Source organism: Cornus florida, unplaced genomic scaffold, assembly GCF_030987335.1.
Source record: "Cornus florida cultivar Cherokee Brave unplaced genomic scaffold, ASM3098733v1 CherokeeBrave_3.0.0_Hap2_Chr07, whole genome shotgun sequence".
Lineage (NCBI taxonomy): Eukaryota > Viridiplantae > Streptophyta > Magnoliopsida > Cornales > Cornaceae > Cornus > Cornus florida.
In genome coordinates, this window is record NW_026775577.1 from 76911137 (window position 1) to 76925090 (window position 13954).

Sequence of the window (13954 nt, forward strand, 5' to 3'; positions counted from 1 at the left end):
TTTAAATAATCAAATAACCATGGGCCTTTATTAATTAACCCAATAAGGCTTCATACAAGCCCAAGACCATATCTTTGGTCCAACTTCCCTTAAGCCCACATCCAATTAATTAAATAAATCAAATAAATAAATAAACACTTAAATTAGAATAACTAATTACATGAAATACATAAACGAAACAAAAAAATAGAATCAACTCACATCATACCAATAAACTCAATACATCAATAATTCAATCAATAATCAAACACACACACAACAATCATCATATCAATCACGAAATATAATTTAATTAAAACAAGACAATTTATCTAAGCACTCAATTAAATAAAACAAATCATATAAAAATAAAATAAAATCAATTAAACCTAATTAAATCAAACAAATCATTTAAAAATGAAATAAAAATAATTAATCCCTATAAATTATTCCTTTAAAATATAGGGGTATTACAGTTGGCATCATCATCTTCATCCTTGCTTTCTTTCCCAAAACCCTAGTTCTAAAGAGAAAAACTATTTCTATAATGGGTAAATATCTACTTTTGGAACCTCTATAAAAATTGGTTCAATTCATCTATTACAAGCCTCTTTGAGTAGGCAACAAGTCAAAAATACTACCTCTAATTGGTGGAAATTCGCAGCTACAAAAAGTAGGTAAAGTTCGGGCGCGCTTGGGAATTAGACAGCACACTGCCAGCAATTATTTCAATCGATCTACGGGTTTTTGATTGATTGAACACTTACTTCGATCGATCGAAGCTGACGTGTTATGAAAATATCTTTTTGGCCTTATCCGGATTGCTGAGCCGGCACCGCCTTGATTTTGATCGATTGTAGCCTTCTTCGATCGATCGGGACTTCGTTCGATCGATCGAAGATCCACTGATGCAATTTTCTTGACTTCTTTCTAGATTTGCTCTTTAGCTCCAAAATTGAGCTAAATGGCTCTTCTTAACCGGTTTGAACTTCATTGACCTATAATAGGCAAAAACACAAATAAGTACTAAAACATGAAACTAAGATAGATAAATAGACTAAAATACCCTAGCTTAGGTGCTAAAATGCGTCACATTTGAGCACTCATCAAACGCCACACATCATCTTCATGCTTATCTGAATAAGAACCTCCCATTGAGGCATCAACCATCCCTTTATGGTTATCCAACAAACTTTTAAAGAAATATTAAACTAATTGCCACTTAGGAATGTCGTGATGAGGACATTTCCTAAGCAAATCATTTAACCATTCCCATGCCTCATGAAACATTTCCCCATCCCCTTGTGAAAATTCACGAATTGAAGTTCTCATGGCATTAGTTTTGGACATAGAATAATGCTTTCTCAAGAACTCTTGTTGCATCTCCGCCCAAGAAGTTATAGAAAATGGTCTCAAATTGTTAAACCAATATTTTGCCTTATCTTTTAGTGTGAATGGGAAGAGTTTTAACCTCAAAACTTCTTCTGCCATGTCCGTATATTTTACGGTGGAACAAACTTCAAGAAATTCATCCAAATGCCTATATGGTTCTTCATTTGGTAGCCATGATAATTGGGAAGCATTTGAATAGTTTGTGGCTTGATTTCATAATGATGTGCTCTAAATGAAGGAAGTTGAATACATGTTGGTGCATTATAATCATTAGGCACATAGTGATCTCTTAAATCAATAGGAGGATTCACAATTGGTGGCTCTACATAAGCTCCATGATTTGCTTGAACAACGGAGGGTGGAGGTGGTACAAAGAATGGCCTTGGCATTCCAATTGGAACTTGGCCTTGTGGTTGTAGAACAAAAGGTCTAGGCATGCCTAATGGAACTTACATATTATCATGTTGTTAATGCACATTAGGGTGAAAAATGGCTTGTTGGTCTATATGACCAAGGTCTTTAACACGATCCTCAATAGGGTCATCCATTGATGAAATGAATTCACTTAAATTAGCCTCTCCCCTTGGATTACGAACAATCGATTCAAGATTAAAATTTAATGGGACAAGAGGGTGATTTAGAGATCTATAACCATACATGCACAATGCAAATCAAAACAATCAACAAACACAACTAAGAGCAATCACTTCTCCTCCACAATAATCAATCATCAACAAGCCTCCACATACAATGATCCTATACTCCCATACTTTTCAACAAATGTAAGAAAAGTAAGTTGCCTCCATGCGGGCCGATGATAAACAATGAAATGGAAATGCCTCCACGCGGGTCGACAATTTAACTAAGCAAGAGGAGTTAGAATAGCTCACAAAGGGTCCTTAAGCAACTTCAAAAGATTTGTAAGCCTTTTTCCTTGCTTTGCAAAAAAAATAAAATTATTTTTAGCTTTTTATGTTTTTTGCTTAGCTTAGCTTGCTTCTTTGCTTTGAAGTTCCTTTGCTTTGCTTTCCTTGCTCCATGTACCTAGCCAATCAAGAACAAACACAATAAAAAAATAAAATAAAATAATGTAAAATAAGGATCAAAGGAGTACTAATTCCTAATCAATTCCAAATACTGCATTGCTCACCCCTGGCAACGGCGCCAAAACTTAACAAGGTCGCTTGCGTATGCCAAAATTGTGATGTGATTGTGACCAAGTTTAAATTTATAGAAGCCACTACCACTACTAACTACTAACGTAGCAAGAGTGAGTATGGATCGTCCCAAGGGATTTGCAAGGTATTCCAAAATCAATGTTGGATTAGTAGGTCGAATGATCAAATAGGGTTTGGTTGGTTGATTAAACTAATTGTTCAATTAAAACAATGCAAATTAAATGACAACAATCTAGAAATTAGGGAAAAGAGTATGAGATAAAGGTCTTGAGGCTTATAGTTCACCACTAAGCTTCACTTCACTAAACACTAGCAATTGTCAATTTAAGGGGAGTTTTATGTTGTAAATTAAATGTGTGTGTGTGTGTGTGTGTGTGTGTCATTAATTGAAAACTAAGCATGGATGGCAAATAAGCATAGATTGTCTAATCAATCAAGTAAGTAGCACAACCTATCAAATAGGGCCATTAACCATTCAATGAAACCACAATTATTGCACACACAAAAATCAAGAGGAATGTATTTCTTGCGCTCATAAGCATAGATCATCAAACAACAAGAGTGGATTGTCTACCTATCTAGGAAATTAAAGCAATTACACTACAACTATGACGACCCTGGATTTTACAAACCTAGTGTGTCCTATGATGACCCGAAATAAATTCAAAAGAAAAATGTAGAAGCAAAACATAAACAAGTCAATAGAGATGTACTTCATCTCTAAGACACGAGAGTGGTCTTCCGAGATGTCCCATGACTCAAAGGAAGCGAGACCGAGGTTAGGGTTTCAAAACCCTCCAAGGAATGGACCAAGGGAAAAATATTCATTCCAAACTAAAATGGGTGCCATCATGCACACCATTTGAAAGACAACGAAAAATAAATGAAGTTAGACTCAAGAATCACTTGATTCGGAGTCCGGACGAGGAAGATGTGAAGATAGAACGAAAGGACGTCCTCTGATTAGGAGATACCATAACCCTAGAAAGAGGGTCAAATGCACAAGTCAGTGAGGAAGAGTCGGTCTACTGATAGCCCTCAGTCGATCGGTCTGACTTATAAGGTCGGTCATTCTGACCTACAAGGTCGGTCGGCCTGACCTACATGGTCGGTCGTTCTGACTTACATGGTCAGACGGTCTAGAGGAAGGGTTGTGGCCCAAACTAAACTTTTGCTACTAGAATTGATCTCGAGCTTGTGTCAGCCAGCTAATGGCTCTAATCAGTCGACCGACACAACAGACTGCATGTAATGATCTGGTCATTTTCCTCCCTTTCCTTTTTCTCAAATTTTACGAATAATCTTTTTTCGTTTAGTTTCTTTTCTAAGTTCTGTTTCTTGTCACTGGGTGTCATCTCGAGTGCTTGGAAATGGTTTCTAAGACTCTTTTGTTTGGATTGATAACTTCCTTTGAGAACCGTGTCATTTCTACATTTTCATTTTTTTTGACACTATTCACTTTTCGTCTTTCTCCCCGTTATCACTTTTCGGCCTAACCTCACTTTTCATGCTCGGAGTTGATTTCCGACTACACATATCTTCATTCTATGTCGTTTCCATGAAGTACGTATCTTTACTTTTGTAAGAAAGTACTCTGGTTGCTCTTAGTGTCCATAGGGGCATGGATGCACAGTTCTTTGGAAACTTTTTCTTTTCTTGGGGTGTTTTTCATAAATATCTTTTGGAGATATTTTATTTCAGGGGTTTTTAAGAAAATATCTTTTAGAGATATTTTCATTCTGGGCAGTTTTGCAGTTATCCCTTTTTGTAGGGGCCATTATGTAATTAACGAAAGTTTTTACAAAATACCTTGTTTTGAGCCTAGATCCTCGTACAGGATTCATTTTAACTTTTCATTGACTCGTGAACTTTTAGAATTTCCTCCCGGTCATTTTCCCTAGTTTTAGGGATTTCTGACCCCGATTGCCGCTAAACTTGTTTAGGCATATCTCTCTGCTCGAGACTCGATTTTTAACATCATTTCTTCCGTTGTTCATTTTTTCTCATTTCGGTTCTTTTTCTTTTCCAGAGTTTTGCCATTTGAGCGCGTCTGCTCAAATTCCACTTTTCTAAACTTGGCGGAACCCATTCGGGGCACTTTTAGGGTTTTTCTATAAATAGAATGTCATAAATTGAAAAGTCACTTTTTCACCATCCTCCTCCCTCTCTTGGTCGGCCATCCATGGTAGCCATGGCTGCCGCCCTTTTCTCTTCTTTTCCGGCCACTTCCTTCGTGTAAAACGCCATAGTGCCTTAGTGTTTTGTGCTCGCCTTAACGACGCGCACCTTTCCCCATTATTAGAACCCATTTCTGGCCATTTTTTGAGTTCAGGTTTAAAGCCAAGTTTAGATTTTCATGGTACCTCCTTAGTGTTTAATGTTCCTCTTGTTGTACCTGACATAACCTAGGAGTATCGTCGGATTCGGAGCATTTTTCTTTTGGTGGGGTTTTGAGATTTCATCTCAAATGGAGGTAGCGAGTGTTATAATTTATATTCTTGATGTATTGCATGCTATTGATGCTTATACAACTTATTTACATGTCTTTATATAAAATCTAGAGATTTATTATTTATTTTTCTTGTATAAGATTTGATTCTCCCGGTTGGTTATAGTTTGGTTTAAACATGTGGTAAGACATTAAATTAACCCTTGACATGTTCATTGACATATATTAAATTGAGAGCATTTGGACAAGTATTGAAGTTTTTATTTAATATTTATCTTAAGTAAATATTTAATTCATGTGGCCTTACCTAGCTTGAAATTGATGTGTGATGACATATTACATTAGGCCCTAGCATGCTCTTCAACATAGGTAAATTTGAGAGTAATCAGAGACGTTTTAAAATCTAGATACAATTAATTTATTTATTACCAAGCGCACTATTCACTCCATTGGATTTCCGACTTGATATTCTTGATGTGTATGCCATATACTTTCACATATATTTAATCAAGAATATTTGATTAGGTTTTGAAAACCTTTCATTTAATTATTTCCTAGTATTAAACTTTAATACTCATGGTCATATTTTGCATGGAATTCGCTCGTGATATGCTATTAAATCAAGACTTGATATGTTGCATAACATACATTAATTTGAGATCATTTAGATGAATTTCAAAATCTAGAGATTTTAATTAAATGAATTAATTAAAATCCATTCAATGGTTCCATGAGCTTGATTATGATTCTAACTTGGTATTCATGATTTCCTCGACAAGTTCCTTCACGTATATCAAATTGAGAATAATCGGATAAGTTTGAGACTTACATTTACTTATTTCTATTGTATGGAACTTAGTTCACTTGGTTGTAACTTGTATTTCATGGAGTTTTTAGCTTTTCATCATGTATCTAGACCCCTTATATCTTTGTATCATTAATGTACTTAATGAACTTGCACAATTGTCTTGGAATGGTTTGATTACTTATGTTTTGTTTAATAAATAATTAAATCATTAATCTTATACTTGTGGTATATTTACATCAATAGATTCCATGTGCTATATATATCTTGGTTGTAGTCTATGTAGATATACACTATAATTTCTTGACATTTCACATGCCATCATAGTTGAGAACTTAGGGGCATGACTTGTGTGTATCTTGGTTGTGCATGAAACGTGGTTAATGCATTTCTTGTATCTTGATACTATATTAACTTGCACAACTTGTTGATTTTGAAACTTGGGATATCAATCAAGAATTGACATGGCTAGTACTTGGTTCTAGTACGGGAGATAGAGAGCTCCCTACACTATAGTGCGCACTAGGGGAAGGTACCCATGGGTTAGTAGCCCTAAAGTGATCCCAAGAGTACGGTTTTAATCTTTTGGTAGGGTATTGATACCTTTATTTTCGTTTTGCTTCCGTTGAGCCTCGAAACTCCTTGAAGGGCCATTCTTGTGTCTTAAGGATCATGTACATCTCTAAAGACTTATCTTTGTTTTGCTTCTGCATTCTTGGATCCATTTTGGGTCATCACAGGACATACTAGGTTGAAAAATCCAAGGACGTCACACAGCCGTAAAACCTGTAGCTATAATGCGTGGGAAGGTGTTCGGTCCAACCTTAAAGCTATACATGTATTCCAAATGATCCGAAACAAGTATAAAAACATGCAAAAGCCTTATACAAGTAACAATAACATGTTAAATCAAATGAGAAGCTTGAATCAAACTCCAATGCATGAATTTTGCATAAAAATTCATAAATCACCCTATGAAAGAATGAGAATGGAATTCTCACACCCGATGCAAACATGGTGAAGAATTGACTTCACATTTTTCATTATTTATATAGTAAACCTTGAAAGTGAATACATATAATACAAATTAAATGTCATTGGCCTATGGCCTCAACTCATAAATGTCAAATACATTATAAAGAGTGTACTTATATACACATTACATGTTTAAAATCAAATATACACATTTTGACATATAAAGCTACAAATGGCATTTCAAGCCAACCTTTACAAGAATTGAAACCTTCAAGTATACAAATCATCTAAGCATAATGAGAATCTCAAACCTTGATTCATGTACCTGAAAAATGTCCCTACTACGTGGTAGAGTAATATAAAGCTACTCGTAGGAGATGAGCATGCATAGACCTAGCATTTTACTGTTTGTTAAATTGATATAAATCAATACATATGGTCCATGCCACCTAGCGTCTATGTCAAAGATGAGACTCAGAGAGCATCATAAGCTACTGATGCAATTGAAATGAACAACGGCATACAAGTATACATATTCAAGTATACTAAATAATGTTAAAAGCATGATACACGATATACAAGCATACATTTTCAAGTACCCTAAATTATGTTAAACGAGATAAGCAATATCTAGCATACATACAAAAGTATTCGATATATATAGAGTACACATAAATCAAGTATACAAACAAAAATATACTAAGCTAAACGAAATACGTATAAGGAAAGTATAAACGGCACAAGTATCCAAAATGAAATTTAAACTCACGGAGCAAGTATACAAATTCAAGTACTAAAAAGGATTTAAATACCCAAAGTAAGCATCAATTCTCAAGCTACAAGTAATCCATGATTAACAACTTGAAATTAAATGCCAAATCAAATAGTGAAAAGACAAGGACATGCGGTCGCTAGACCAAGCAAATATTTTCGGGTAATTACGACCCACAAGGTACCACCTAGTGCGCACTTATGACTTAGAAGGCTCTTGTCTCCGTACTAGAACCAAACCCTAGCCATCATATAAATTATGTCCTCACAAGCTTTCCAAAATCAATACGTTCAAAACTAATACAAAATCAAATGTAAGTTACCACATTCCATGCACAAGTAAGGTTGAATCCATACAAACCATTTTCCTAGAATTCAAGTCTAAATAGCATATGACATGTCAAGTCTCTAATATGCAACTACATACAAAACAAGAATATCTTGCAACAATTGAACCAAGTTACCATCCTAAGCCACAAGTACTAAATAAGCTACAATTTAGTAACAAGCTTTCAAGGTAATCAATTGTAATATTCTAAACAAGCTATATATCTACACAAGATATATTTAAACAAGCTTTGCAAGACAATGATATCCTCTATCATGCTAAGTCCAATTACCATTTTAAGACACCACAAATACTAATTATACATCTAATTAGTAATATGCTCACAAGGTAATTAATTATACTACATTTCATGAGATTATCACCTTAACATGAAAAGTCTCTAGATTTTAAATCAATTCCAAATAGGCTCAAATTAATATATGTTAAAGGACATAACATGGTCTTCACATATATTATACCCAACATCAATTTAAATAACTACAACACTTAAAATAAAATTAACTAAGCTAATTAATTAATTTTTTCTAGATTTTTAAACAACTCCAAATGTCCTCAAATTAATATAGGTTAAAGAACACACCAAGGCCTACTTTAATATCACATTACAAGTTGATTTCGTGCTTGTTACAACTATGTGAATTAATCTTTCATAAAAGATAAATATTACACAAAAGTTGCAATTCTTATTCAAATGCCCCCAATTTAATATATGTTGATAAACATACCAAGGCCTAATTTACTAGCATGCCACAATTTAATTCTAAGGTGCATACCATCATGAGAATTAAATCTTAAACATAGAAAATAATTAAATTAAATTCTAAATCTTGAATAAAGGCATGCTCACAAGTTGTATATGCTTATAAAACAATTAATACAACATTAATATAAACCTAAGAAATCCCCTACCTCAATTTGAGATGAAAATCTCAAATCCCCACCGAAATGAAACCACTCTGAATCCGATGAAACTTCGAGGTTTTGTTGGGGACAACGTGGTGATCATTAAACCCCAAGGAGGTCACACTAAAATCTAAACTTGGCTTCAAACTTGAACTCAAAAAATGTCCAAAAATAGATTCTAATAAAGGGGAAAGAACCGCATTTCCAAGGCCTACGACAAACATTAAGGCATCACTACTTTTTACTAAAGGGAAGGAGTCCAAAGGAAAAGAGAGGAGGTAGCAGCCCCTTGGGTTTCCATGGATGCCAGCCAAGAGGGGAAGAAGAAGTAAAAATCTGAATTTTTAATTTTAGAGACCCTATGTAAAAACTATAAATAAATAAATAAAGTGAAAAAAAAAGTTCCCCGAACAGGTCACGCCGTTAGGGCTGCAAATGAGCCGAGCCGAGCTGAGCTTTGGGTTGTTCGGGCTCGGCTCATCATCTCCAGGGAGGTGCTCGGGCTCGGTAGAATTGCGAATATCGCAATCCAAGAAACATCACATTTCTTTCATGAAATCTGATTGGAGATGGTCACTTCCATGAAATCCAATCTCCACCTCCAACAAAAACGATGAAGAAGAAGAAGAAATCTCCAACCCAAACAGAAAAGAAGAAAAAGAAATACAAACAAAATTTCAAGATCTAAATCAAACCTTAAAAGAGTTTAGGGACTCGATCTAGAGATATATTCCACTGCCTGAACTTAAAGGTGCGTTTAAAAGAGACGTTGAGATCCGTTTGAAGGAGAGAGAATGATAGTGCTGCCGTCATCTGTGGGAGTATCTAAAATCCCTTGCGCTACTGCAGGAGACTTCTTATTTTTAGGGTTATACTCATCTTTTAACTTAAAGCAAATCAACGGCTAAGAAGATGAACCAATATTTAATGGTTGAGATGTAGTTTTATTTGAATATGGGCTAAAGTCTTATAATTCTTTTGGCCATTATGTGAATTGGGCCAAAACTTATATTCATATGGACCAAACCTTTTAAATGTAAAATTGTAATACAAATGGGCTTTCTTAACGAGCTTGTTCACGAACCTAACTAGCCGAGCTTAAGGCTGCTCAAGCTCGGCTCGTTTACTAAACGAGCTTAAAAATCGGGCTTGAGCTAGGCTCATTTACTAAATGAATGAGCCCAAGCCGAGCTTTGAAGGAGCCGAGCCTGAACTGTTCATGAACAGCTCAGTTCATTTGCAGCCCTACTAGCCGAGTCCAAAAAAGTGGAATTTCAGCAGACATGCTCAAACGAAAAAACACTGTGAACGATAAAGAACCAAAATGAGAAAAAATGAACAACAGAAGAAACGACGTCAAAAACTTAGTCCCGAGCAAAGAGATGTGCTCCAAATAAGGTTGGCACTAACCAGGGCCGAAAACCCGAAAACTGGAGGGATCGACCGCAAGACAATTCAAAGACTACACAACTTTAAAAAATGTGAAATGAATCCCATATGAGGATTCAAACCCCAAGGAGACACTTAGCAATTAACTTTCATTAATTGCACAATGGCCCTTGCACAAAAGGATAACTGCGCAAGTGACCCATAATGAAAATATCTTCCAAAAGATATTTTCTTAAAAACCCCTGAAATAAATATCTTCAAAAGATATTTTTGAAAAACACTCCAAGAAACATACATGTTTCTGAAGAATACTTTCATCTATGCCCTTGCGGGAAAAAGGAAACAACCAGCGAGCTTTTCTCCAAAAATAAAGTTACGCATTTTGAGGAAATTAACAAGAATGAAAACTCATGAAGTCAAAACTGAGCTCCAAACATGAAAAGTGAGGTTATGTCAGTAAAGTGACAAATGGGGAAAAAGATGAAAAGTGAATAGTATTGAAAAACGAAAAATGCGGAAATGACGCTGTAACGACCCGGTCATTTGCCTCCTTTTCGTTTTTCCCGAAATTTTACGAATGAATTTTTTTCGTTTAATTTTCTTTTCTGAGCTCTGTTTTGTGTCGCTTAGAGTCATCTCGAGTGCTCTGAATTGGTTCCTGAGACTCTTTTCCGTGGATTGACAACTTCCTTTGAGGACCGAGTCATTTTCATATTTTTCGTTTTTTGACACTATGCGCTATTTCGTCCTTTTCCCTATTCTGTCTTATCTCCATTTGTCAGTTTTTGGCACAACCTCACTTTTCAAGCTCAGAGTTGGTTTTTGACTTCACGTATCCTTATCGTGAGTGGTTTCCACAAAATATGTATCTTTACTTTTGCAAGAATGTACTCTGGTTGCTCTCAGTGCCCATAGGGGCATGGAAGCATAAATCTTTGGAATTAATTTCATTTCTTGGGGTGTTTTTCATTAATATCTTTTGAAGATATTTTATTTTAGGGGTTTTTAAGAAAATATTTTTGGAAGATATTTTCATTCTGGGCCATAAGTGCAGTTTTCACTTTTTGGAGGGGCCATTGTGCAATTAATGAAAGTTATTGCAAAATGTCTTATTTTGAGCCTGGATCCTCGTACGGGATTCATTTTCACATTTCGTCGAGTTGTATACTCTTGGAATTTCTTCCTGATCAATGTTTTCCAGTTTCAGGGTTTTTGGTCCCGATTTTCGCCAAACTTGTTTTGGGCATAACTTTTTGCTTGGGACTCAGTTTTCAATGCCGTTTCTTCTGTTATTCATATTTTATTATTTTAAATCTTTTTCATTCACAAAGTTTTGCCATTTGAGCCCGTTTACTAAAATTTTACTTTTCCAGACCCGGCGGGGCCCGTTCGGGGCACTTCTTGAGATTTCTATAAAAGGGGGGGTAAGATATTTCATTTTTCATCTTCTCCCCTCTTCATGCACGACCTGGAGCTCCCATGGCAGCCCAAGGGGTGCTGCAATCTTCTCTCTCCTCTTTTGGTTCATTTTTCCTTGATGGAAAGTCTTCGGCCTTAACGTTTGTTGTTCCCCTCGCCGTGCTCTACCTTTCCCCCTTATTAGAATTCAATTTTGACCTTTTCTTAAGTTTAGTTTTGAGGTCAAGTTATGATTTTGATGGGGCTTTCATCGGGGTTATGTTCACGGCGCTGTCCCCGACAAAACCTAGTAGTTTCGTCGGATTCGGAGCTGTTCCATTTTGATGGCATTTGAGATTTTCATCTCAAATTGAGGTAGGGGATGTTCTAGGTTTAAATTCTTGTTATATAGCATGCTTGTGATGCTTATACTACTTGTTTGCATGATTAAATATAAAATCTAGAGATTTTATTATTTATTTTTCTGGCACGTGATCTAGTTTTTCCGGTTGTTCATGACTTGGTATAAACATGTACCATGATTTTATATTGCCCCTTGATATGCTCATTATCGTGTATTAAAATTGGAACATTTGATTAAGTATTAAAGATTTTATTTAATATTTATCTTAAGTGAAAGATTAATTCACAAGGCCTTAACTAGCTTGAAATTAATATGTGTTAGTATATTATATTAGGCCTTAGCATGCTCTTCAACATAGTTGAATTTGAAAGTAATTGGAGGTGTTTTGAAAATTAGTAATTATTAATTAATTTGATTAATTAATTTGCTCCGAGTGCACTATTCACTCCATTTGAATTCCGACTTGATATTCTTGATCTACATGCCATATAGCTTCACATATATTTGATTTAGAATATTCGGTGAGGTTTTGAAACCTTTCATTTAATTAATTTCCTTGTTTAATATTTAATCCTCATGGTGACATACAACTTGGAATTGAATTGTGGCATACTAGAAAATTAAGCTTAGGTATAGTTGTTCACATATATGAAATTGGGATTAATTGCACGAGAATTGAAACTTTTAATTTATATTTAACTTTAGTGAAAGTTTAATTCACATGGTCTTAAATTGAATGAAATAAACTTGTAATGTGATATTACATTAGTTCTTGGCATGCTTTCCAACATAGGTTAATTTGAGAGCATTTGGTTAAGTTTGAAAATCTAGAGATTTTAATTAAAAGAATTAATTAAAATCTATTTTGTGGTCCCATTAGCTTAATTAAGGTTTTAACTTGACGTTTGTATTGGCCATGACTTGTTTACTAGTATATATTAATTGTGGACCATTTGAAGTTGCTTTAGAACCTTGTTAATTAAATTAGCATGATTTAATTAGAGTTCTACTTTGTTTTTCCAATAACCTAATTGAGTTTTAGAATAGATATAGGTAATGACCATGCCATGTTCTTTAATATGTATTAATTTGAGGGTATTTGGAATTGAATTAGAATCTAGGGAATTTAATTATTTTTATTTAATTAAATTCTATCGAATTGAGCCATGTATTTAATTGTGTTTGAAAGTCGTTTCTATATCAAAATCATGGACTTGGACTTGTTGTATATTCATTTGGTTATGTTTTGAACATTGGATAACATAGTTGCTATGTTTGTATTCATGAGAATATGTTTTCCTTATTGAATATATTGTTGCCTTGTGTAATGATTTGCACACTTCGTGTTTAACATCTTCCATGCATAGCGTGTAACGAATCGCACACTGAAGATTTGACATTCATCATATCATATTAGTTGCGGATTTAGAGCATGTATTGTATAGGTTTCCAAATTTAGTTGTGCTTAGTAGATAGTTGATTATCTTGCATATTCTTGTTGATATATGCGTTGTTGCACAACTTGTTGATTTTGGAAACTTGGGGATGTCATTGTTTGACTATGGCTAGGACGTGGTTCTAGTACGGGGGATAGTCCCTCTATATATAGTCTAGTGCACACATAGGGAGGTTACCCATGGGCTAGTAACCCTAAAGTAACTATGTTGTCAGTCTGATCCGGCGTGACGTCCAAGTATCCACTTTGTTTGATTTCGCATTTCATTTTCAAGTTGATAACTAGATGATGTTGTAACTTTTTGTTTCTTATTTGTCGTTCCATTTTAAGTTAAAGGATGTTAACTTTGCGAAATTGTGCTTTATGCGTTGTATTGGAAGTTTCAATGTTGGTTAAATTGCATCGATATTGAAAATCGTATTTTGATGTTCTGATAAAGCTTAGGATTGATCCAATTGATTCATTTATAACATTGACGTTAGGTGGCATGAACCACTACTGTTATTTTATGCTTTAGACTCTAAGTTGATGGCTTTGAGAACTTAA

At 34.9% G+C, this 13954-nt stretch overlaps 1 pseudogene; it reads left to right on the forward strand.

Annotated features, from left to right (window-relative positions):
- Positions 1–1207: 1207 nt before the first annotated feature.
- Positions 1208–1306, forward strand: LOC132267797 (small nucleolar RNA R71; annotated as a pseudogene).
- The last annotated feature ends 12648 nt before the right edge of the window (positions 1307–13954 follow it).